General features: G+C 41.9%; 1 protein-coding gene across 1 annotated transcript in view; it reads right to left on the bottom strand.

Annotated features, from left to right (window-relative positions):
- The window catches only part of atp10b (ATPase phospholipid transporting 10B), a 253,609-nt gene extending 229,516 nt beyond the window's left edge, over nucleotides 1-24,093 (bottom strand). Inside the window, exons 1-2 of the mRNA XM_080201396.1 lie at nucleotides 23,958-24,093; nucleotides 16,459-16,589 (exon numbers count right to left, since the gene is read on the bottom strand). The gene's annotated coding sequence lies outside the window, so the exon portion shown is untranslated. The remainder of the gene's footprint in view (nucleotides 1-16,458; nucleotides 16,590-23,957) is intronic.
- Nucleotides 24,094-24,882: the final 789 nt, after the last annotated feature.

The following is a 24,882-nucleotide window of genomic DNA, read 5'->3' as shown; positions in this document are numbered from 1 at the left end:
AAGGACAACAGGACTAGAGGGCACAGCCTCAAGATAGCTGGCGGGGGGGGGGGTGCAGTTCAGAACGGAGTTGAGGAGGAAGTTCTTCACTCAAAGCGTGGTGAATCTCTGGAATTCTCTGCCCGTTGATGTGGTGGAGGCTGCCTCGCTCAATATATTTAAGACGCGGGTAGATAGGTTTTTGGTAGGCAAGGGAATTAAGGGTTATGGGGAGAAAGTGGGAAAGTGGAACTGAGCCACTTCAGATCAGCCATGATCTTATTGAATGGCGGGGCAGGCTCGAGGGGCTGGGTGGCCTACTCCTGCTCCTATTTCATATTTGGCTGAGTGCCAAATTCTCCATCCTCGCTGTCAATGGTGGTGGGGTGTGATAACTGGATAATTCTGGCTACTTGTCTTGGGTTACAAAGTGCTATTTAAATGCAAGTAATGGCCTTGATTGGGGGTTAAAGATTTAGGGTATTCACAGATTAGGAGCAGGCAAAAAAAAAAGGACAAATCAAAATACACCAGGCTGAATTTTACAGTCCCCGGCAAGTGTGGCTCCTCATTGTGAAGAAGTGCGTAAAATGGGGAGGGAACAGCATGTAAAATGGGGTGGACATCCATCCCACCACCTTCCCACCCACTCCCCCCAAACTTATCCCCATAATGCAGGGGGTGCCAAAATTGGCAGGCTCCCTGCCATATCTAAGAGAATAGTTAAGAGTCAATTAGGCTTGTTATCAAACCAATTCCCCCCAGTAATATACTGTCCATGCCATAAGATGTTTGGCATGAGAAAAGGCAGGAGTGGGTACCCCATATTATTCTGCACAGCATTGCAACTACATTGGATGATATAACTTTATGATATATTTTATCTTCCAGCAATCAGCTTTATTAAGTCCTTTTAATGGCTTTCCAGTTATGAAGAGAATTGCCAGTAATAAGGTGTAATAAGCTAGCTAATGTACTGAAGTTAAGATTAGTCTCGATTAAATAGTGCTCGTGGGAAGGGAAATTCAGTCCTTCCTATTATTGAAGCAATGCTGAATGGGGCAACCATTGATGTTTATACTGGACTCCAAGTCAATGAAAGAACACGGCTCTAAGTACAGAAAACATTGACAGAATCTCTAAATGCCATGAATTTCTATGTGCCACATGTTGGGATTCAACAGAAAGGGTTCAGAGTGATCAATCTCATAGTCTAATATAAAAGCAAATCACTGCAGATACTGGAATCTGAAATAAAAATCAGAAAAATGCTGGTAAATTTCAGCAGGTCTGACAACATGGGTGGAGAGAAGACAGGAGCGGGGTTCTCTGACCCTGCCATCAGTGCGTCTCTGCCTGTGGGTTCCCCAGTGGCGTGGCTTCAGTGGGAAATTCCATTGACAGCGGTAGGACCAGAGAATCCAGCCATCCACAAATAGCACGCCACCCCCAGCTGTCAAAGATACAGGTGGCTAACATTTCGAGTCTGGATGAGTCTTCAGAATTCCGAAGAGTCATTCAGAATTGAAACGTTCGCCCTCATGTTATATTCTAGTTGGCTGGAAATCAGAGGTAAAGGGTTGTTTCAGATACCTGTATATTTAAGGTTCCCCCTCACTCGATTGATAATGTGGTGGAAGGTGTGGGCATTCACTGGGGATTAAAGTTCGTCACAAGTAGGCTTACATTAACAGTGCAATGAAGTTACTGTGAAAATCCCCTGGTCACCACACACACACACACACACACACACACACACACACACACACACACACACGGAGAATTTAGCATGGCAATGCACTTAACTAGTATGTCTTTTGGACTGTGGGAGGAAACCAGAGCACCCGATGGAAACCCACGCAGACATGGGGAGAATGTGCAGACGCCGCACAGACAGCAACCTGAACCGCGAATCGAAACCAGGTCCCTGGCACTGTGAGGCAGCAGTGCTAACCACCGTGCAGATCAGTTGTACTTCGTTAAATACACACATAGCTGTTATTGTTGGGTTCGGCAGTGCTTGCATGTAACCTGTAACTGTTTGAATAATTGCTTCTAAAAGTGTGCAGAAAGTTTGGCTCCAGTTATGTCCTTCACCAACAGGTTTTCAGGAAAGTAATGCTTACCAGGTACAAAGTGAATTGCCAAATCAAATTAACAGTCATTGTTTTTGTTCAAAATCAGAAAGCCATTCTTGACCAGCATACATGGGTCAGCATCACCTTGTGGAGCATGTTTAGTATACTGTCCTTCATAACAGGAAGTACACTTCAAAAAATAAGTTAGGTGGGAAGCAATTTAGGAATAGCTAAGGATGCAAGATGCTACATAATTGCAAATTCATTCATTTGTCTTATGACTGATGAAAACCAGTCAGCCAATATTCAAACGTACATAGATAACACATACATATATGTCAATGCAATGTAATTTATCTCATTAAGCATGCTTTTAAATTAGTTTACAAATAATTCCTCTGTGCGACATCATTTTTACCTTTATTTCCTACATAGATCTTACTAGAGCCTTTACAACTCTTCAGATTAATCAGAAAACATAGATATGAAGGTTTCCTGCAGACTCAACATGGATTTTTTTACTAATTTACCAAAGCTAGCATCCAACTTTGTAGGCGTTATATTTAATTATTAGTGTTATTGGCAGTTTGGGCGTTTAAATAAATTTTTGATTCTCTGTGTTCCTGGCTAACTAAATGTTACGGGGGGGGGGGGGGGGGGGGGGGGGGCGGGGTCCGTGAAGTGAATTCCTTTTTGTCAGCCAAAACAGTTCCACCAACGTCATCAAGAAAATGTGAAAGACTCCGTGGGAGATGAAATTAAGAACCTCACGTTAAGCTTGTTGGGACTTGAGTAAGGCTGACGGTTCAGTCCAATACTGAGACTGTATTGCACTGTTGCAGATGCAATAATTTGGATGTGACATTGAAATGGCAGCTTCAGCTGCCTGCCTATTCAGGTGGCCAAAGATTTCCTAAAGGCAGCTTTCTCCTTGGTGACACAAGGAGAGGGAATTGTCGAAGTAGCTGCAAGAATTGAGGGCCACGTTTCCATGTCGGAGGCAATCAGGAGAAGGGATTGATCCTGTCTCCAAACTACTGGCAAGGATCTTCCATGGGCTTATGCCTTAAGTGATCCAAAGGTGAGCCTGCCATCAAGCTCTATGTGGGCTAGGTTCGGAGTGGACCTGTTAAAAGGACCTCCTCCATTTCCAAAAAAAAAGGCTTAGCACTTTTGAGAAAAGCAATGGCTCACTCATGTACAGCTGAACCTTCTGACAACTTTAAACACCTTCCCTATCCTTAGTTTCTCACCCATTATCCATTTTATCAGCCAGAAGGCTTATTATAACTTTCGGAAGCCACTGAACAGTTTATAAAACTCCATAATTATATTCTCTGGAGTTCAGAAGAGCAAGATGAGATCTCATAGAAACTTATAAAATTCTAACAGGGTTAGACAGGGTAGTTTCAGAATGAATGTTGCCAATGGTGGGGGAGTCCAGAACCATGGGTCATAGCTTGAGGAAAAGGGGTAAAAAAACTTTTCGAACCGAGAAGAAATTTCTTCACCCAGGAGGGTGGTGAATGTGCAGAATTCACTACCAGAGAAAGCAGTTGAGACTAAAACGTTGTCCGATTTCAAGAAGAAATTAGATATAGCTTTTGAGGATCAAGGGATATGGGGTGAAGGGGGTGCACGGAGGGGAAAAAGAAAAATCAGGATATTGAATTTGATAATCAACCATGATCAAAATGGATGGCAGAGCAAGCTTGAAGGGCCAAGTGGTCCACTCCTGCTTCTAGATTCAATGTTTTAAACAGACCTCATAACTATTATCTCAGTAAACTCCTAGACTGAATGCATAAATAGTGGTGGGAAAAGATTAAACCTATGCACAAGATGATTGTACTTAGTTATCTTTTCAGTAGTATTCTACCCTTTTATCCATTCGATGAGCTTTAATTCATCTGAAAACTTTTCCACATTTATAATGCTAATCTTTTACTTGGCAGTATGCCAGTTGGCAGAAGTAACAACCTGGCATAAATTGTTGGATAAGTAGTTACATCTTCATATCCAGCACTTTCCTAATTCAAGTTAATAAACACAAATACTACAGCATTTAATAATGGATTGTAAATGAGACAAAACCATTTAACTTACATTTATACTCTTCCCATGGTTCACTTCACACCTCCATGCAGCTGCTGTAAAACCAAACAGTCACTAACATCTGGTTGCCCCTATATGAAATAAAAATCCTTACCGGGCTGGGTTTTGTAACGACTTTAATCGGGCTATTGGAGGTGGGTCTGTTAGAATATGAACTCCCTGATTAAGGGGCCCCTAAATTAATTTAGTTTTGTTTATTTGGTTAGACACCAAAAGATGTCCCTGATTAAGGGCCAAATTGATGGGCCAACCAGAGAGCCTCTTGCTTAGTACTCACCCAGTTCCTCTGGGACTCCTAGTGTAGACTGCTAACAGAAAGCACTGTTGTATGCTGTTGTCAGACTTGTAAATAAAGGGATTTTGGTGAAGGGACATCTGCTTCCAAGGACTTATTACAGGTTCTGAATGAGTTGACAGTGCTGTCAGTTTTATCGTTCATAGGAGCAGGAAGGCTCTGGGACCTGCTCATCCACAACCCCAAAGAAGATAGCCAGGGGTAGGGACCACCTTGGGCCTCCAGGTTCAATGGCCATTTTTTTCCTGAGGCTCCTCCATTTGGTCCCATTTGAAAATCCAGTCCCGGGTCTTAATTGTTATTGAGCAATCTAAACATTAAAAACAACATGAAGTAAAGCTTAGCCTCATCTTTACTCTGACGAGTTTCCCCAAGCTCCTGGAAACTCATACTAAAGGCATTAACTCCAAATGCCTGTTTAATTCAATTGAAATTTGCCTCATTATCATGTGCTAATGATGTTAACAGCTGGGCTAATTACCGATCTGGCTGCCTAATGATGGTGTTGACTCCAGTGAGTAGGTAGCTCACACACAGCCAAGCCTACCTCAGTTAAACCAGGAAGTGGGTGCTTTGGAGCTCAGTTTTGCCTCCATTTTCTACAATTTTCACCTCCAACCTGAACCACCCCTGAGAGTTAAAAACTCCCTTTCATTGTCATAACCAGACCCAGCATGAGTGACAAAATGGAAGGCAGCATATCTTCACATGATATTAGTAGCACATCTTAAGTGATACATCCCAAGGTCTATAGATGTCACGAGTAATTAAAAGGGAACTCAAAAAGGACAATGAAAGCTTGCTGTGTTTTAATAAAAGGGAAGGGAAATGTAACTATATTATCATTCTGGTAGCCATCATCCAGAGATCATTATGTACTGCTGTAGCGACTAAAATTAAAAAGGTCATCATATGTAATTAACCCAACTACCAAAACTGTTATAAAAGTGCAGAAATTGGTACTGATTAGTAAAGGACTAACTGACTGAACAGTGAATATAAATATCATTGCAGTATTGATACTCAGGATTTGTCTCATGGAGCTGCTTGTAAAGCAGTGTACAAAATCTAACAGAAAATATATCAGCACTGCTTTTAGAATGGTGGATTTACTTTATGATTTGTAAAGTTTTTGTTCTATAATCGCAAATAAAGACCACTTCTATACAATAGAACAGAAAACCTGAAGAAATAGATCAAAGCTATTGCTCCAAATAGGTCGTCGTCTCCTACAGGTTGTAAAACAGTCGCACTGAAGTCATACCTCAGCACAACCAGACATCAATCTGCTCTGGTTTATGGGATGATTCCAACATTATTTCCAATAGAGGGTGCTGTTGTCAGCTTCATTGACATTGGAAAGGTTTGAAAAGCCTCACTGAGTGCAGCAGTAAATATTGAAATGTCCAGCAAATTATTAAACCCAGGTACATAGTCTGAAGTCAGTGATGGAATGTCTCATCAAAAGGTTCTCGAGTGAAAAGGAAGATAAAAAACATAGAGGAGCTTTGTAATGACTGAAGCTTTGCAGATGTAACAGTTAATTAAATAATTTGGGTGGCACGGTGGTCAGCACTGCTGCATCATAGTGCCAAGAACCCGGGTTCAATTCTGGCCTCGGGTCGCTGTCTTTGTGGAGTTTGCACATTCTTCCCATGTCTGTTTGGGTGGGTTTCCTCTGGGTGCTCTGGTTTCCTCCCACACTCCAAAGATAGTTGGGTTAGGTTGATTGGCCGTGCTAAATTTCCCCTTAGTGTTAGGGGGATTAGTAGGGTAAATACATGTGGTTGCGGGGATAGGGTCCTGGTAAGATTATTGTCAATGCAGGCTTAATGTGCCCAACGGACTGCATTTGCACTGAAGGGATTCTAGCTATGAATTCTCTCTCCTCTATCTAGCTCCAATTAGGGATGATCTCCTATTCCGGTGGGGTGTATGTAAAGGAGAAACTGAAGGCCACTTTTATTCCTCAATTCATAATTTGAGCAAATAAGAAATTTTTGTATTACTTACACTTCAAGCGCTTGGAAAAAAAGCATGAGCATATTTTTTGAACATACATTTTTATCTCAGCACATTTATTAATTGATTCAAGACATGCTATCCTGAAGGGGGAACTGCCATGAACTTTGAATTTACCGAGCTTAGGATGATTCAACCAGAATGCCGTTTGTGTGCAAGTCTGTTGCACTGACAGGAATAACACTTCGGCTTGGATGAGAATAAAAAATGATCGTAATGCATGGTTTTCATAAAGTGAGTCATGTCTGTAGAAGATTATGTTAGACTGATGCAACTAAAAAAAGTCCATTTTTAAAAAGAATATGTGAAATAAACTTTTAAATCAGATCAATAGTCAAGCAATTAATAATCAGCCTAGATTATTTTTTAAAATCTGAATTGTGAAAGCACTCCCACGTGCAGATGCTACCTCTGGTAATTTTTGCCCTCCAGCATTATGCATTAGTTCCCACTCACCTGTGGTTCAGTTGTAGCCACAGAAATGATGTTCTGTAGAGGAATACAATGGCAACTGATCAAAGCGCTACAGAAAAGGTAGCAAGAGGTTAAAGACCAGGAGATTGGTCTGGTATCAAACCACAAGGACAGCAAGAAGTTTCCTGGACCATCTGACTGGATCACCATTTTAAAAAATTGCAGAAATCTTGCCTACTGAGGAAATAAATAACTTGAACAGGGTAATGGAATAAAAATATAGAAAACGGAATAAAAAAATAGAATTCTCATACAATCCTGGCAGCACTCATCATTTTCAGTTAATATAAATATAATTAGTTAATATAAATGAAGGTTAAAGCTACATGAAGTGTCACATAATTCTATGGGAGCAGTAAAAGCAGATATAACAATGCCCTGTGCTGTGAAGTATACAATTCCAAATCAGAAGGAAAGCTGATTAGAAAGAGACAATTAAGTGGGGTGGACACCATGGGTCGGTGGTGGGGTGCATTTAATGGCAGTGACAGGGTCTCATCCGACAGCTTGAGAACTGGTGAGAGACCTGCTTCCCCTCTTCTGGGGAAGGTTGCTGCATTGAGAGCCAATCAGGAACTTAACTGGACAGCAGACAGGCTTCCCCCAGGATCAAGGACACTGGAGCAAAAAGTACCCCCCCACCACTCCACACACACAGAGCAGCTGGCAAATCAGAGGCAGCAGCAGCACTACCAGGAAGGTGGTGGTTCTGCCAATATGACACCAAAGGCCTAGTATTGTCACTGGATCCCAAGCCAAGGATAGCAGAAGAGAGGTTGCAGCATGGGGCAGTCAGTAAAAAAGGCCAAAAGGGTTGGCTCTCAGCTGACCTCTTCCCCCATCTCCTCCTTGACACCTGCTCTTGAATAGGCACTGGATGCCTTTGAACAGGAAGCCCCATTTTCCACCCTGGAAGTCTGCAAGAAATCTCACGTGGGTTTGTTGGTCGTGCTTTCTGGATAGTGAACCTCTTGCCCACTACTGACAGCAGGGAATGGGGCATGGGAATCAAACAGGGAGCCTTCGCTGGGCCTTCCCAACATGGATTAAATAGAAATGGGAGGTGGAAATGCAACAGGTGTCCTCTCCTGCTCAAAATGTACTCCACCCTGCCACTGGAAGGGGGTGGTGGGGAGAGCATTAAACTTCATTAATTAGTTTTATTTGGAATAACAACAAATGATTGCAAATTTTAGTCCCACAGTTAATTCAAATTGTTGTTTCATAAGAAAATAAGAACATAAGAAATAGGAGCAGGAGTAGGCCATCTAGCCGTTCGATCCTGCCCCGCCATTCAAAAAGATCATGGCTGATCTGAAGTGAATCAGTTTCTCTGTGGGATTATCCAAATTACCTAACATTCTGATGAGTGGCTATACATTTACTGGGATATCATTCTCTGCCATCTGAATCTTTCATTAAAAAGACATGAAACTCTTTGAATGGTACTTTTGTACCGTTCCAGGACATTACAGGTAAACACAGCATTGGTCCTCATTTAAGAATATAGATCAGTATTTTAAGCCAAGCTTGGGAAACAGATATTTCTATTACAATCAGGGCACTGAGATGGAGGATTCTTCTATTTTGATTGCCTTAAAATCAAATTAACTTGCTGTGCAGTCTTCACACTCCCAAATGGAAACACGTCACGAAAACAGATTTTCTGAAAACTGAGCTAAGGCACAGGCTAATGAGAAGATATAAAAGAACTTTGAACAGACAAGATTAAAAGGGGGATTTAAGTAGTATTTATAAATATAAAATGAATAAAGGGACAAACTACTTCCAATTGTTGAGAGAACTAGAATAAGAAGACATACAGTACAAGATCAAATGTAAAGAATAGAATTATTTTTTGTTGTTGCAAACAGAGGATTGTGTGGCTTTGCATTACAATCCAGGATTTTGTGATCAGCTTGGGGTTCAATGTCAACAGAGAAAAAGAACAGGATTTCAAATCTTGAGAACAAATATGTTTAGATCTGCAAAATACTAAATAGGTTTCTTTCAACAACTTGGGTCACTGTCTTTGCAGATTCCACAAGTTCTTTCATGGCTTTCCTCCAAGTGCGCCAGTTTCCTCCCACGGTCCAAAAGATGTGCTGATTAGGTGCATTTGGCCATGCTAAATTCTCCCAAAACCCAAACAAGCACCAGAGTGTGGTACTAGGGGATTTTCACAGTAAATTCATTGCAATTTTAAAGGAAGCCTACTTGTGGAGTTAATAAAATAAAAATACGTATATAAAATTGCAGTTGCTGCCATGAATGGCAGAAGACGTTTTTCAACACATGCAAGTCTGCAATCACAGAGATAAATTCCGTTTTCCTGGGGAGTAACTACAAAAAGAATCTGGAAACATAAATGACAATTCCAGGAATATAAAATCCTAAATTGAGTAATTAAGGCTTAGTTTCTCCAGTCCAGCTGGTCAATTGCAATGTCTGTCACTCCAGTCCAGGTGGTGTCCCACTTTTGGGGGTCCATTAAAAAGTCCTCTATCAGGTTCTTTGGCCATCCCTTTCTTCTTCCATCTGGGAAGTGATAAAAGTGTTCTGCCAGTCTCAGTTTTCTCTCCATCACAATGTCTCTGACCAGTCCTCCAGTACTTCTTCGTTGCTCACCCTGTGATACCCAGGAAATGTAGCTAATGCTGGTGAAAAATGTAGAACATGTGACATTCTTTTTCAGGTCTCTGTGGCATAAACTGTAAGTGGTGCTATAATGGACACAGAGTACCAGTACTGTACAAATCGAAGGCAAGGGCGGCAGCCAAGCATCAACCTGGAAGAATTTGCCAGAAAAAATCCAAAAGAACCACAAGGCACCTGGGATCAATGAGATAGAAGCAGAGCTATTGAAACATAGCCAGAACACTGTCATGACAGAGCTCACAGACCTATTCAACAGGATCAGAACTGCGGAAGACATCCCAGGGGCAATCATCAAGAACCTTAGTAACTGCAACAACTGGAGGGGCATAACGTTGCTGTCAGTACCTGACAAGGTCTTCACATAGTGCTCCTCAACACTTTGAAAGCAGAAGTAGTTTGTACCCTTCATGAAAAACAGGCAGGTTTCCAGAGTGGCTGATCATGCTGTGAACACTCAGGAACATCGTAATTGAGGGAACAAATCTGCTGTACGAACAATTAGCGAACATCGCTCAAGAGGCAAGTCTGACAACCAAAGGAAAACCTTCACAAAAGAGCAACTTTGTACGATAGAAGAATCCACATAATGAAAACAATTGACATTTGCGCTGTGTGACAAATGTACATATTTACAGAGCAACAGTCACCTGATATTTGATATTTAAAACAATGTCAGACAAATTAATCCACCCAGTAAACAAGATAACGAAATTCTATGAATTTGTGTACCTATTGCCAATTGCTATCCAGAGAGATCAGGTGGAAAAAGCACAATGTGACACTCGGGCGAGGAAAATAATGGTTTTGAGTGAATGTAAGACAATCCACTGTGATGATGTGAAGAATCATTACTGGGAACTGAAGTGAACCCTTCCAAAGATGTGCGAGTTAGGTTGATTGGCCATGCTAAAATTTGCGCCTTAGTGTCTTGAGATGCATAGGTTAGAGGGATTAGCAGGTAAACATGTAGTGACGCGGGGGTACAGCCTGTGTGGGATTGTGGTCGATGCAGACTCGATGGGCCAAATGACCTCTTTCTGCACTGTAGAGTTTCTATGATTCTATAAAAGGGAAAAAGGCTACAGAAGGAGATAGAGTTGGCAAAAATAAAATCATGTGCCAAGTAATTCACAAAGTCTCTGTTCCTCAGCCTGATCCCCACAGCCCCAACATTTTTCCACGAATGCATGATACGTCTCTTTAAAAAGTTACGTTTTCTTCCTGCAGCTAAAAATTGAAACCTCATTCAGTGGAAACCTTAAACTGTAAAACTCAATGTGACTTTTAAACTACTTTACATTTTAAAGAGATTAAAGTGCATTGAACCAAATAGAAATACTGGTGGTAGTAAACAGCCTTTATCACAGTTTGCATTCTATACCACTGGGCCAGAGCAGCTGATCTTCGCACTCAGCATTTCAGTTGCTTAAAACAGATTGATGGAGCAAAAATAATCCCAATTCACAATGGATCAGCATGCTTTAAAACAGGAAAAATAAAGTCAAATTTATCCTTCAGTCTGAGAATTTATGCGTCCAGACACTCTCAATCTTTTGCTCATTTTCATTGATTTGACAGTACTATTGTCTTAACATTTCTGGAAGATCTCCCAGTGAATTTCAAGCAGAACACGCAAAAATATTCTCAAATTTCTGCTGATTACAAAGCAATTGTCCTTCCCGGGACACATCAGAACATAAAAGAATGGATTGGGGGCTTGGGACAGTAGGAGTGGGGTGGGGAAGACAGCAACATTCCATTCATGATCCTTGGCCTTGGGTGGGGGTTGTGCTGGCAGGAGCCATGGCCTTCCCACTGGCATTGACATGCAATAGAGATGGTGGCCCCTGATTGGCCAGCCACTCCTGGAAGGCAGAGCTTTGACTACTGAGGTCCATCTGGGGAAGGCCTACTGTTGGCCTGTCGAGAGCCTGAGAGGCACTTAATGCTGTGGGCTTTCACCAAAAGACGCAATGTAAGGAAAGCCACACTCAAGACCCTGTTGCCTCCATTAAATACCATCCATAATCCCAACTAACTGGATTTTGAAGTAACTCACGGACTTGAGTCTGCACTGGCGTCCCGAAAGTCCATTCCAAGCATGTTGATCTGTGTGTATTGATATTCTACTTGTCATCTGATCCAGATCGATGTTTCACCAGTTTGAGCCAATGTTTTAGTGCCTTGGCTTAGCTTGAAGTAGCTACTCTGGATTTGTCTCAAATGAATCAGAGTCTTGTGTACAAACAATATTAAAATCAGCATTCAGAGCTTTGAATCTTTTACTTTCCCTCAGAACAGCAAACATTTACAAAACCAAAATATATCAATGTCTTGACAGGTCTTGGATACTGTTCAGTAGGTTTAATGAAGTTCTCATGGTCTTAAGTACCTAGTGACCGCAAGAACTATGCATGTATATACAGTAAACAGTTCAAGCTAGGATAATGTAGCACTAGGCTGACCCCAAGGTACAAGTCATGTGTTCTCTTAGAATATTCACATTAACCCAATATATACCAGATCCTTATACCACATTTTAGTGAACATTGTTCAAGTAATAGCCCACAACGAATATTTTCAAAGTGATTACAGCAATAAAATCTGTCCAAAAGTGACAGCAGCCCAGTCACTCTATAAAGATGCTGTACTGAAACTCCCACAAACAACTGGTCTTGTTGTACTACAGAATCATCTGGTGGCACCGTGATTAGTACTGCTGCCTCACAGTGCCAGGAATCCAGATTCAATTCCGGTCTTGGGTGACAGTGTGGAGTTTGCACATTCTCCCCATGTCGGTGTGGGTTTCCTTTGGGTGCTCTGTTTTCCACCCACAATCCAAAGATGTGCAGATTAGGTTGATTGGCTATGCTATATTGACCTTCAGTGTAGCAGGGTAAATACATGGGGCTACAGAGATAGCACCTGGATGGGATTGTTGCCAGTGCAGACTTGATGAGCTGAATAGCCTCATTCTGCACTTTACTGATTTTATGAAACAATATAATGGTCGACCATACCTGTCTGTGCTTACCTGCAGCAATACAAATACTTCACACACTAAAAACTAACTGTCTAGCTGGAGTGATTTTTTAAATATCTGGTTTAGAATAAGTAACATTCCTATCCGGTTCCACAAATCAGATCAAAGCATCTCAATAGGTCCATCTTCTCTTTGCTCCAACTCAACCAAACCCAAATGTTATCATTAACCTGAGGCTAACTAAAGCATGATGTATGCTATATTGTGTATTCATATACATCATTAAAAGCAACATGTTTCAACATATGGAAATGTATTAGCAAGCCAAGAAACAACATCCTGCTTCCTGCTTCCTGATGAAAGGCTGAGACAGTTGAATGTGGAAACAGGAACAAAATGGGTTGCTAGACAAGAAGCAAACATGACAAAAATTGGACTGAAACGGAGAGGAACTTCCCTTACCAAATAGACTTTTGTTGTGGAGATGCTGGCATTGGACTGGAGTAAACACAGTAAAAAGTCTCACAACACCAGGTTAAAGTCCAACAGATTTATTTGGTAGCAAAACCCATTAGCTTTCGGAGCGCTCGCTGCTCCTTCATCAGGTGAATGGGAGCTCTGCTCATAAACAGGGCATGTAAAGACACAAGCTCAATTTACAAAATAATGGTTGGAATGCAAGTCTTTACAGCTAATCAAGTCTTAAAGGTACAGACAATGTGAGTGGAGAGAGGGTTAAGCACAGGTTAAAGAAATGTGTATTGCTGTGAAGGCCAGCACGAATGCCATCCACCAGATACATGGTACATACACTTGCAACTCAGCCAATGTTGTCTACCTGATACGCTGCAGGAAAGGATGTCATGAGTCATGGTACATTGGGGAGGCAATGCAAATGCTATGACAATGGATAAATGAACACTGCTCGACAATCACCAGGCAAAGTGTTCCCTTCCTGGCTGGGGAACACTTCAGCAGTCATGGGCATTCGGCCTCTGATCTTCGTGTAAGCGTTCTCCAAGGCGGCCTTTACGACATACGACAGCGCAGAGTCTCTGAGCAGAGACTGATAGCTAAGCTCTGCACACGAGGTCGGCCTCAGCCAGGATCTTGGGTTCATGTCACACCATCTGTAACGCCCACAACTTGCCTGGCCTTGCAAAATCTCACTAACGGTCCCAGCTGGAGACAATACACATCTCTTTAACCTGTGCTTAATGCTCTCTCCACTCACATTGTCTGTACCTTTAAGACTTGATTAACTGTAAAGACTCGCATTCCAACCATTATTTTGTAAATTGAGTTTGTGTCTTTATGTGCCCTGTTTGTGAACTGAAATCCCACTTACCTGATGAGGGAGCAGCGAGTGCTCCGAAAGCTTGTGGCTTTTGCTACCAAATAAAACTGTTGGACTTCAACCTGGTGTTGTGAGACTTCTTACTGCACATAGACTTTCAGAGAGATGGCTGAAAGGTGACCAAGGCTGGAACCTGAATCTTGAAACATCACAACAGCAAAGCCTGGTTGCATGGAGATTGGGGTGCCATGTATAAAGGGCATCCAGATCAGAACATGTATGATTGCTCCCCCCCCAACCCACCATAGAGTTCAGATGCACCCCCATCCTGATTGAAGTTGCCATACACTCCCCCCCACCCCTATGATCAGAATCGGCACCTTTTCCCCCATCCTTCCCCAGGCTCTACACTCTCCCCCCCAATATCAGTGCCAGCAGACACCCCAATCTTCCCCTTCTCCCAGAATATTGGATCCTTTCCCACCACTCACACATACAATGCTGGCACCCCTTGCCCTCCTCAAACCGACAGTGCCAGCATCCTCAGCTCTCACATCCACTCCCAGCCAAATAGAAGTTAATTCCACCCTGAACCCCCTTGAGACTTACTGGGGGTCACTCCTGGCATAAGTTAGCACTGCCAGATTGGCATGTTACCAACCTGAAGTGGGTAGTGTTAGAAGGCATTGCTAGGCAATACACATCTCCCCCTGGGACCAGTACTAACCTTTACACTCCTGCCATGGGCAGGTTCACATCTGGGAGAACCTGTTGTAAACCAGGCTGATGTGATTTCATATTGGTGTGGTGTGAATACACAGCAGGTGTTCAATGTCTGGTGAAGGGATGTTTAATATGGAAATAAATTTAAGTGTATGTAAAATCATTGTGGGTGTGAACCGGATTACATTGTTGGCAAGGGATGGCAAAAATCATGATCTTGCCAGGTTTTGCTGCTCCTTGAGTTCTTGCCAGCATTCTCGCAAACAGCAAGAGTGGGGTCAAGATCCCACCTGTGGAATCAGTTGTGGAGATAAAGAATTGTAAAAGGTAAAAAGTCACTTGTGGGAATAGTTCATAGCCCCACAACAATAGCTACACTATAAGGACAGAGCATACAAGAAGAAATAAATAGGATATGTAAGAAAGGTAGAACAATAATAATGGGTGACTTTAACATAGATGGGAGATTGGGAGAATCAGAGAATGACAAAGCTAGTCTGGAAAATGAATTCATAGAGTGTCTTAGGGGCAATTTCTTAGAGCAGTATATTCTTGGGCACAGCCTCTCCTAGATCTGGTAACATGCAATAAGACAGCATTAATCAATGACCTCAAAGTAATAGAATTTCTAGGTGACAGCAATCACAACACGATATAATTTCATACTTGGTTTGAAAGCGAAAAGAGTGGGTCCATGACCAGTCTTTTAAACCTAAATAAAGATAATTACAAGTGAGTGAAGACAGAGTTGACTAAGGTGAACTGGGAGACTAAGTTAAGTTAGCAGAGTAGAGCTACAGCAGCAGATATTTTCATAGATATTGTTAGCATTCAGAGAAGAGCATTGAGGATAATATTATCTAGAAAGAAGTACTGCATAAATCTACAAAGATTGGTGGTAGGCAAAACATTAGACAGATTTGAAGAACTAATAAACATTGACCAAAAAAGATAACAAGGAGGCAGAAAACAATCGGTGAAAGAAAGCTAGCTACTCGCATGAAAACAGATAATAAAATTTTCTAGAAGTAATTGAACAGGAGAAGAATAACTAAATTTAGTGCTGGTCCTCTGGAAGGTGAGTCTGGGGATTTAATAATGGGAAACAAAGAAATGGCAGAGGTGTTGAACAGATATTTTGTGTCTTCAAGGTAGGGGACTTAGAAAACTTCTTGAAGTTTCTTGAAAATCAAGAAGTGATAGGACAGAATGAACTCAACACAAATCACCAGGGAAAAAACGCTAGAAAACTATTAAACCTAAAAGGCTGACCAGTCCCAGGATTGGATGGCCTGTGTCCAGTGGTTTTAAAAGAACTGGTGGCACAAATGGCAGATTCGTTAGATTCCAGAAAGATTCAAGTAGATTGGAAAATAACTAACGTAATTATTGAAGAAAGGAGGGATGCAGAAAGCAAGAAAGCCCTACATTTATCCCAGGGTAAGTTTTACAGTCCATTATAGCAAGACACTAAGATAACCAAGATTGGATCAGGCAGAGCCAACATGGCTTTGTGAAAATGAAAGCTAATCTGGTAGAGTTTTTTGATAAAGTAACATTCAAAATGGATAAAGGAGACCCAGTAGATGAGGAGTATTTGGATTTCCAAAAGGTATTTGATAACGTATCACATCAAAGGTTACTGCGCATAAGAGCACATGATGCATATTCACATGGATAAATGGTCGATTGCTCACAGAAAGTAGGGACAATTGGCAAATTGTAATTAGTGGAGTGCCTTAGGGATTTATAATAATTCTGCTAAGGCCAGTCTTCCATCCCTCCCCCACCCCACCCATCCACTCCCCCACCCAATCCACCATTTATTACTCACTTCCCATTGCGCCGGCCTCTGTTCACTCAATAAGACAGTTTGTACTCCACAAAGCCCACAGGGAGATGTATTGATGATCCTTTTGTGGCCATCATAACAGGATTAGTGCTGGGTCCTCAATTGTTTACTATCTATGATCAATGATTTGGATAAAGGGATTGAATGTATGACGGCAAAGTTTGCAAATAACACCATATGCATGTCTATCAGCCTTTCACTTTAGCCAAAGATACTCAAATAGAATTGCTTATATGTACTCACAACAGCATGTTAATATACATGTAACACATGTGGTCGTCACAGGCATTCATTACTCATTTTTAATTACGATCCGAGATATATTTTGATATAAATAACTGAAAAAAAACATAATTCAATCTGAAAGCATTTAGATGTAATCACAGAGTCAGGGATTATTTACCATCATGACTTTACAATTTTTCCTCAATTTTGTGATGGTTTTCAGTGGATTCATATAATGAATAAGCTGCTCCAACATTAATGCATTAATGTAACACCACTTGTAATCATATATTAGCAGCTCAGGCTCATGCTTATTGCCAATTATTGGGAAAAGAAATCTTATTTGTAAAGTAAATAATCAAGTCCAGCAGTTACATTGGATGAGAGGGACTCGTGGAATGTATCAGAGGAAATTATGTCATGGTATTTTGTTGGAAGTCATGGTGCAAGTGTTTGAGCTGATAGAGACTCACAGGGAGAGAGATATAGGACTAGGTGATAAATGGTGTAGAGACCATTGTACAACAAGACATCCATGCAGCATTGAAAAAAATTTATAATGATGGACGTTTAAGTAAGAGAAACTTTCACAGCACGCAAAATGAACAGGAAAAGAAAGACAATTAACCTATTGACTCAGTTCTTTCTGGCAGAGTGCTATTTACACTGTTGCGGATTCTTTCAATGCTAACAAACTCGAAAGCGTGTCCTCAAGCCTCAAAAGAGGCCCAAATCAAATCTACAAAGCATCAACCATGACAGTATATTTTATTCAACCTTCACTGGCTGCATTTTAGTGATGATATTATCTTGGTCCCAGCAGGATCAGAACTATCATGTTGCATAGAAATTTCATCTCATGTGTCTATATTTATTCATTATAACCTTCAATTTCAGGATTAACTAGACATTAGTTCAGCCCTGTTTTTTAAAGTACACAGCAGGCTTAGCGTCACCTGTTTGTACTGGGCGTTAACACTACACAACTATTTCTGTGAGGAAATAGTGGTTTCTTATGCAGCATTGATTTGATATTTGTGGCCAGTTTTTCAATTATACATGGTTCAAATTAGACAAATTGCACAAGCTGTGCATGCCATGTTGAAGGTTACAGTACCTTAAAAACAATGCAGGGATATTGCATTTGCATCAGTTGATTTATTTGTAAAATATGCAAAATGAATGATTTAACAAAATGAAGTCAAAATGTAAAGATACAATGAAATATGAAGTTATAATTAACAATGAATGCTTTCATAGATAAACAGGAATATAAAGTATTTCATATAGATAGACAGTCTATAGGAAGATAGACAATCACAGAAAATCTCAACAGGTCTGACAGCATCTATGGAGAAAGCATAGAACTAACGTTGAGTCTGGATGATCCTTTGTCACAGCTGAAGACAAAGAAAATAGGACAAGATTTATACTGCAAGGATGACGGGGATGTAATTGACAAAGATTCATAGACAAAATGACAAACAGAATGTAAATTGTGGTAGTAAAGACTGAGAATGATGCTAATAGCAGCCCACTACAGTATAAATTTCATTTAATTTCATTTGTCTTCAACTCTTACGAAGGGTTATCCAGACTTGAAATTCTGTCCTCTCTCCACAGATGCGGTCAGACCTGCTGAGATTTTCTAACATTTTCTGTTTTTGTTTCAGATTGCAGCATCCTCAGTACTTTGCTTTCATCTTAGGGAGATAAGCAGAATTGGGCTTGGGGAATTTTTGCTTGCTGATTCACTAGGAGTGCAGTTGGGGTCCAGTTATGTATGAGAAATAAAGAAATCTCTTATATGTTGCACTGCTTTAATTCCACAAGGTGCAGCAGGAATCTGATGGTGTTGGCAATTCAGGGGCCGGGACGCTGGAAAGCCACTTGCCGGCTCCCCAAAGTGGTCCTTGCACCACTGCAGCTGTCAGATTTTCTGAGGCCCACTGCAGCCAGCCACAGTTAAACCTACAAAGCAGGTTACAGCTGAGAATTCCAGCCTCACTTAACATTTTTAAATGCCAAAGTTCTTCCAGGGAGCAGGTTGGCTGCTTGCCCATTGCCTCGCCTTAGTAAAGCACAGAGGTTGACGTCAGAGCCAACTTCCTAACACACTCACATTCTTTGTCCATTCAAACCCTCACCTACTCACCCATGTTAAAATTCAAACCTTTCAGAACGATAAGCTGCCAGGGGCTAAAACATCATAGATATTTCAATGGACAAGCTTTGTGCTGACACTAAAACTCATCTACCAAGACAGGCTGCCGGTTGGGAGTGTGCCCAAAACACAAAAGCAGCATTCCAAAGCACATTGTGAAGAATAAAAAGCTTTTGGTTGTCTTGGTCATCACAGTTCTACCCCAACCCAGACTTTAATGGTAAAAGGAGGAGGAAGAAAGTTGCGGCAATCAGCAAGTCTGTGGAAGTGCAGGTTCTGGCGATCATAAATGATACTGATAAGTGGGAGGGAGCACTCCTGGTGGAGGACATTTGAAAATAGCCCTCAAGATAATGTGGGGGGCTCTGAGCAACAGTCGACCAGTGAGCACGACTGCAGATTGTAAGAGACCACAGCATTAAAGACAATAATCTACAGTGTAGAGAACCAAGTATTGGATAGTGGTATAAAAATCAAATATTGCTCCCAGCTCTGAGCATCTAAAGCAGCATCTGTGAATAGAAACTGGATTAATGGACGAAATGTTTCTTTGCTTGCCACTGTGCCTAGGTACTCCCCTGACATTCACAGCACAGTTGGAGGCAGCCAGCTGACCACAACTACCTCCTGTCCTTGATGACATTGCAGCCATCTCTGAGTCTTTGAGATCTGGAAGGCCCTGGCTTACTTTGGGTGTCCTGCTGTGGTGCAGTTCTATCCTCTCCACTCAAGAGGCTGGAGCTGATAGGGTCACAGGCCGCAAATCCTGAGGGCCCTAAGTAAAGGTCCCAGGCATGTCTACCTGTCACCCTGTTCCCTTTGGGTGTCTGTGGTCCACAACCTGACTCCTTGAGGTGAAGGGGCACTTGAATGGAGGCTAGGACACTCTGCCACTGTCAGCTTCTCATGTAGCCACTGTGAAACATCACCCATTGATACTGTGATGAACACCTTGGCAGAAGCTAGTTGGTCTCTTGGACGAGGGTCTCCATGGCTTCTGCCAACCTCCCCTCGGAGACCTTAATGCATACATGTCAGCTCCGCTTTGCCAGTGAGAAGGTGGATAGAATCCTTCACCTCATATTCTTTTCTGTGGAAGGCTTCTGTCACCTCTGCCTGATACTCCACTGCCTTCTGCAGCATGTCAAACATCCTGTGTCATACTATCACGTGAGTCTGATCATCTGATTGGGATTTTGCCTCTCCCCAGCAGTCCTCAGATGCCAGTGAGCTGGATTGTCCTTGCCTCCTCCTGCTGACAAAAGATATCCATGCAACGACCACCAGAACGTGAGCTCCTGCCTGAGCTAGTTCCTATACTTTCCGAGATGTGTGTTTGTATTGGTAGAGGGTTCAGGTGACTGCTGTGACAGCTCCATGGGGAGTGGGGGGGAGCTGGGGGTGGTGGTGACGGAGGACATGTTTTGCTCACCCTCATCTTCCTCATTCATCTGCAGCTTGCTAGTTGTGGTGGCCTCGGGATTGAACCCCTGCTTGGCGGCACTGCATTACGAGATGAGGGAGTAAGTGACTGCCAGGGCTACCTCAACTTTCTACGTAGAGACACTAAGCTTTGTTCCTTACAGGATAAAGGCTGGATGGATACAAACCTCACCATGTCTATGCCTGCTCCCCCTCTGCCAGCTCTTCATTTGGTATCAGATGCCAAAGAACAGCCACGCTCCCTCTTATTCTTGCTCTCTCACACTTGTGTGCCAATTTGTCCTTCACCAGGAGAGAAATGGTTTGAGAGGCTTGGGACGCAGGTGATGCTCACATGCTGCCAGTTGATAGCGGAAATCCTCTGGCTACTGAATTCCATGTGAAAGCTCCACTACACCCAGGCCACTCGGATTCTCTGGCAGCACCTTCCAGACAATGGGCTGATGCCCGCAGAGGGAAAAGGCACAAGGTGGCATGGCATCTGCTGCACTTGCTGTGTTCTCCAGGCCAAATCCTTTCACAATATGAGCTCGCTATGTGGTAGGGTCAGTAGCCAGCAGTTACCACTCTACCTGCAGACTAGATGGACGGCAGCATAACTATAGGGCATTAATGCTTCACATTGATGAGCTCCTTATGCACGGGACTCTGTCCACTGAGGCCTATCACTCCGCCTAAGTTGGTGCAATGGAGAGTCTGCTGACGTTGGCACTGCGGGTGACGTCGTTCATCATTTTCCTCCTGTGTGTGCGGCTCACACTCACTACCCCTGTGACTGCCTCCATGCAGCATTGGTGACTCAGGTGAGTCTCCTCCTTCCATCCCTGTCATAAGAGGATACCCCTCCTCTAATACATTCTGTACCTTCAAGGATGTGTCATTATATCTGGGTGTCGCTGATTTGATTTATTATTGACACTTTAAACATTCTGATCCCTGATTACATTGAATTGTGTTTCAATTCTAAAATCGTAGAGATTTTTTTAAAAATGGAGAAATTGTATTGAATTACATTGTTCAAATTGTAAAGGACATACATTATGACAATGGGTAGGTGGAAGATTTTAATCACATTTTTCACTTATCACTTTATTTGAATGAAATATCAATTGTGTTTTAATTTTACTATTAATATACAGTGAAAAATATTGTTTCTGTGCACTGTACAGACAAAGCATATCATTCATAGAGAAGGAGAGAGTGCAAAATGTAGTGTTGCAGTCATAATGTCAGGTAGGCCTATTCAAAAGTCTGATGGCAGCAAGGAAGAAGCAGTTCCTGAGTCGGTTGGTACGTGGCCTCAGACTTTCGTATCTTTTTCCCAACGGAAGAAGCTGGAAGAGGGTATGTCCGGGGTGGGTGGGGTCCTTGACTACGTTGGCTGCTTTTCCAAGGCAGTGGGAAGTGTAGACAGTGTCAATGGATGGGAGGTTGGTTTGAATGATGGACTGGGCTTCGTTCACGATCCTTTATAGTTTATTGCAGTCTTGGTTACAGCAGTAGCCATATCAAGCGGTGATTTAACCAGAAAGAATACTTTCTATGGCGCATTTGAAAAGGTTGAAGAGAGTTATAGCTGACATGCCAAATTTCTTTTGTCTTCAGAGAAAGTAGTGGCATTGGTGGGCTTTCTTTATTATGGTGTCAGCATGAGGGACCAGGACAGATTGTTGCTGATCTGGACATCTAAAAACATGAAGCTCTCGACCATTTCAAATTGCCATCTCCGCTCTATTTCCTAGATCACTGTTTAGATTGGGTGAGAGCAGGTGTCAGGGCACCTTTTAAATATGGTGCCCAGATATAATGGTGGGGGGTATGACATCCTGCCCATCCTACCAGTCAAAACTTTGGGACACCCCTCTGCATAATTAGTGAGTCCAGCATCACGCAATTTGGTGTGATTTCCCATCGAAGTAAATACTCCCACTTCTGAAATATCAGATCAATGACCTTGCACTAGGAGGATACACAAGATTGATGAAAGGTGGAGGAAGAGCAGAGAACACCACCCAGCAACACTGTGGGATTGAACGGAGCAGCTTACGAAGATGGCTACCTTCTCAGGGGCAACAAATACTGGTCTTGCCAGTGATGGCCACATCCCTTGAATGAATTACAATGTTTATTTACTTGGGAAACACTACCATTAGAGTACAGCAGAAATAGCAAGCCAAATGATTAAACAAAGCAGGCAAAGGGACAGACAAAATGACAAAGCAGACATGCATGCCACTGATGAAAAACTGGTAGGGGACAATAGCTGACATTACGACAATCATCTCTGGATCCCTTTACCGACCATTCTACCTAATGAGAGAAAATAAAAGATACAGAGTGCAGAGGAGGTTTACTAGGCTGATACCGGAGTTGAGGGAGTTGAGCTATGAGGAGAGGCTGAATAAACTGGGCTTGTACTCGTTAGAGTTTAGAAGAATGAGGGGAGATCTCATTGAGACGTATAAGATGATGAATGGGATGGATAGGATAGAGGTGGAGAGACTCTTCCCGCTCAAAGAAGACAGTAGGACTAGGGGGCACAGCCTCAAGATAAAAGGGGGGCGGTTTAGAACGGAGTTGAGGAGGAACTTCTTCACTCAAAGGGTGGTGAATCTCTGGAATTCTCTGCCCGTTGAAGTGGTGGAGGCTACCTCGCTAAATATTTTTAAGACGTGGGTTGATGGGTTTTTGATAAGAGAGGGGATTAAGGGTTATGGGGAGAGGGCGGGAAAGTGGAACTGAGCCACGACAGATCAGCCATGATCTTATTGAATGGCGGGGCAGGCTCGAAGGGCTAGATGGCTTACTCCTGCTCTTATTTCTTATGTTCCTATGTTCTTATTAAGAAGATAGGAAAAGTATAAAAAAGATGACAGAAACTTATCAGATGCATCATTATTGAAGATATAAACATACAGGTGACAACTGCAGTGTCTGTGCTAATTTTGCCAATCATAGACAGTATATAGGGAATTACAAGATGTCAATCCAGAGACAAATGCCCTCCAATGACCTATTCATAAAATAAATCTTTATTAAGTTTCTAAGCAAAATCAAGGGAAAATGTTCCCCATGAGTCTAACAAACCTGATTAACACACAAGTATAACTTCCACAATGGAATTACACATGTCTGATTACATCCCACAGACCCTTTTAAAATGAGGCGACATCTTACATTCTCTTCCCAGTGGATCACTTAATTTCCCATTTCTTTTCCTCATAGGACTAACATTTTGTAAAATAGTTCCATCGTGGAACTCTGTACAGTATCTCACTGGGAATACGACTCTGAAAATCTGACAGGAATGCCGAAATACGAGGCAAGATTAAACATCTTATACAAGGTTGAAAATTAATGTTACTTGGAACAAAATCAGAAACCTGTCATAACAACAGATACTAAGAATTCCATCCCAACTTAAGTTTTTTTCCTGTTTAGGCTCCAAATTTCTTTCAGATGTATTGCCCCAAATAAATGCAATCACCTATAAATCTCACCCAAGTTTTGACATGGATATCATTATTTTCTTGCTATCACAGACTGTTTCAGTGATGACTGAGCTCATAATGCCTTTCCTTGTGATTTTCTCACAGAAGGACTGCCACTCCTTCCCAGGAAATCCCAATAAGTAAAAACGTTTACTTACCTTAAAGCTGTTAAGAATTGACCATTGCCTTCTTGAGCTTCAGCGTTGAGGCTGCACTCTCAGAATTTACATTATTCCTCTGTAAAATGTCATTTAAAAACAAGGAAATATTGGTACTAAATAAAGAAAGCAGCCAAACCAGTTTAGACAAATAGAACACAGATTTGTTGAGTCATTGACCAAGGGTAGTTAATCAATTGCTGAACAATGTTAAGGTTTAATTGCATTGGATTCCATTGAAATTAATATAAAAGGAGCTACAACATTTATAAATATGACCAAGATACTCAACGTAAAGGGTCACGGCCTTCATGAACAGGAAGTTATGCCAAATAAAGACATTTTTCAGGTTTTTAAATGGAATCCCTTGAGAACCAGTGATCAAATACTCATTATTCAGCTGCCTTAAGAGCTGGTTTTCTGGGTGTTCTGTGTGAAAGGTTCATTCTCTCAAATGTTTCAGAGAAGGATTTGGCAGTGACTTGGAGCTCAGTTCCTGAGTGAGCGCACACACAAGTGTCATCTGCATGCTGAAGTGCAAGTTAGTGTGATTTTGGTTTTGGATTGAAGAAAGTGATAGTTGAATAGTTTCCATCTGTTTTGTAAATTTTGTCCCAGCCTGTAAGCAATTTGAAACTCACGGAGATTAAGATCAACTATGAGTTCCCGGTCCATGTGAACCATTTTCCATATATTGGGACCCTCCTCTCAACGAAACTACGGAATTCATCATCACTTCCAGTGTGTCCCCTTAGCTTTTGATCGACAGAGGAAAAGAGTATTTCAAAAATTAGGGTCTCACCCCATGACTAAGGTTATAATTTACCTGACAGCAGTGATCTCCATGCTCCTGTATGCTTCAGAGACCTGGACGACCTACAACAGGCAACTGGAAGCTCTAGAGAAGTACCAACAGCAGCACCTT

This window comes from Carcharhinus amblyrhynchos, chromosome 13 (genome assembly GCF_965287045.1).
Source record: "Carcharhinus amblyrhynchos chromosome 13, sCarAmb.v2.hapA, whole genome shotgun sequence".
Lineage (NCBI taxonomy): Eukaryota > Metazoa > Chordata > Chondrichthyes > Carcharhiniformes > Carcharhinidae > Carcharhinus > Carcharhinus amblyrhynchos.
This window is presented reverse-complemented; position numbering and strand designations above follow the sequence as displayed.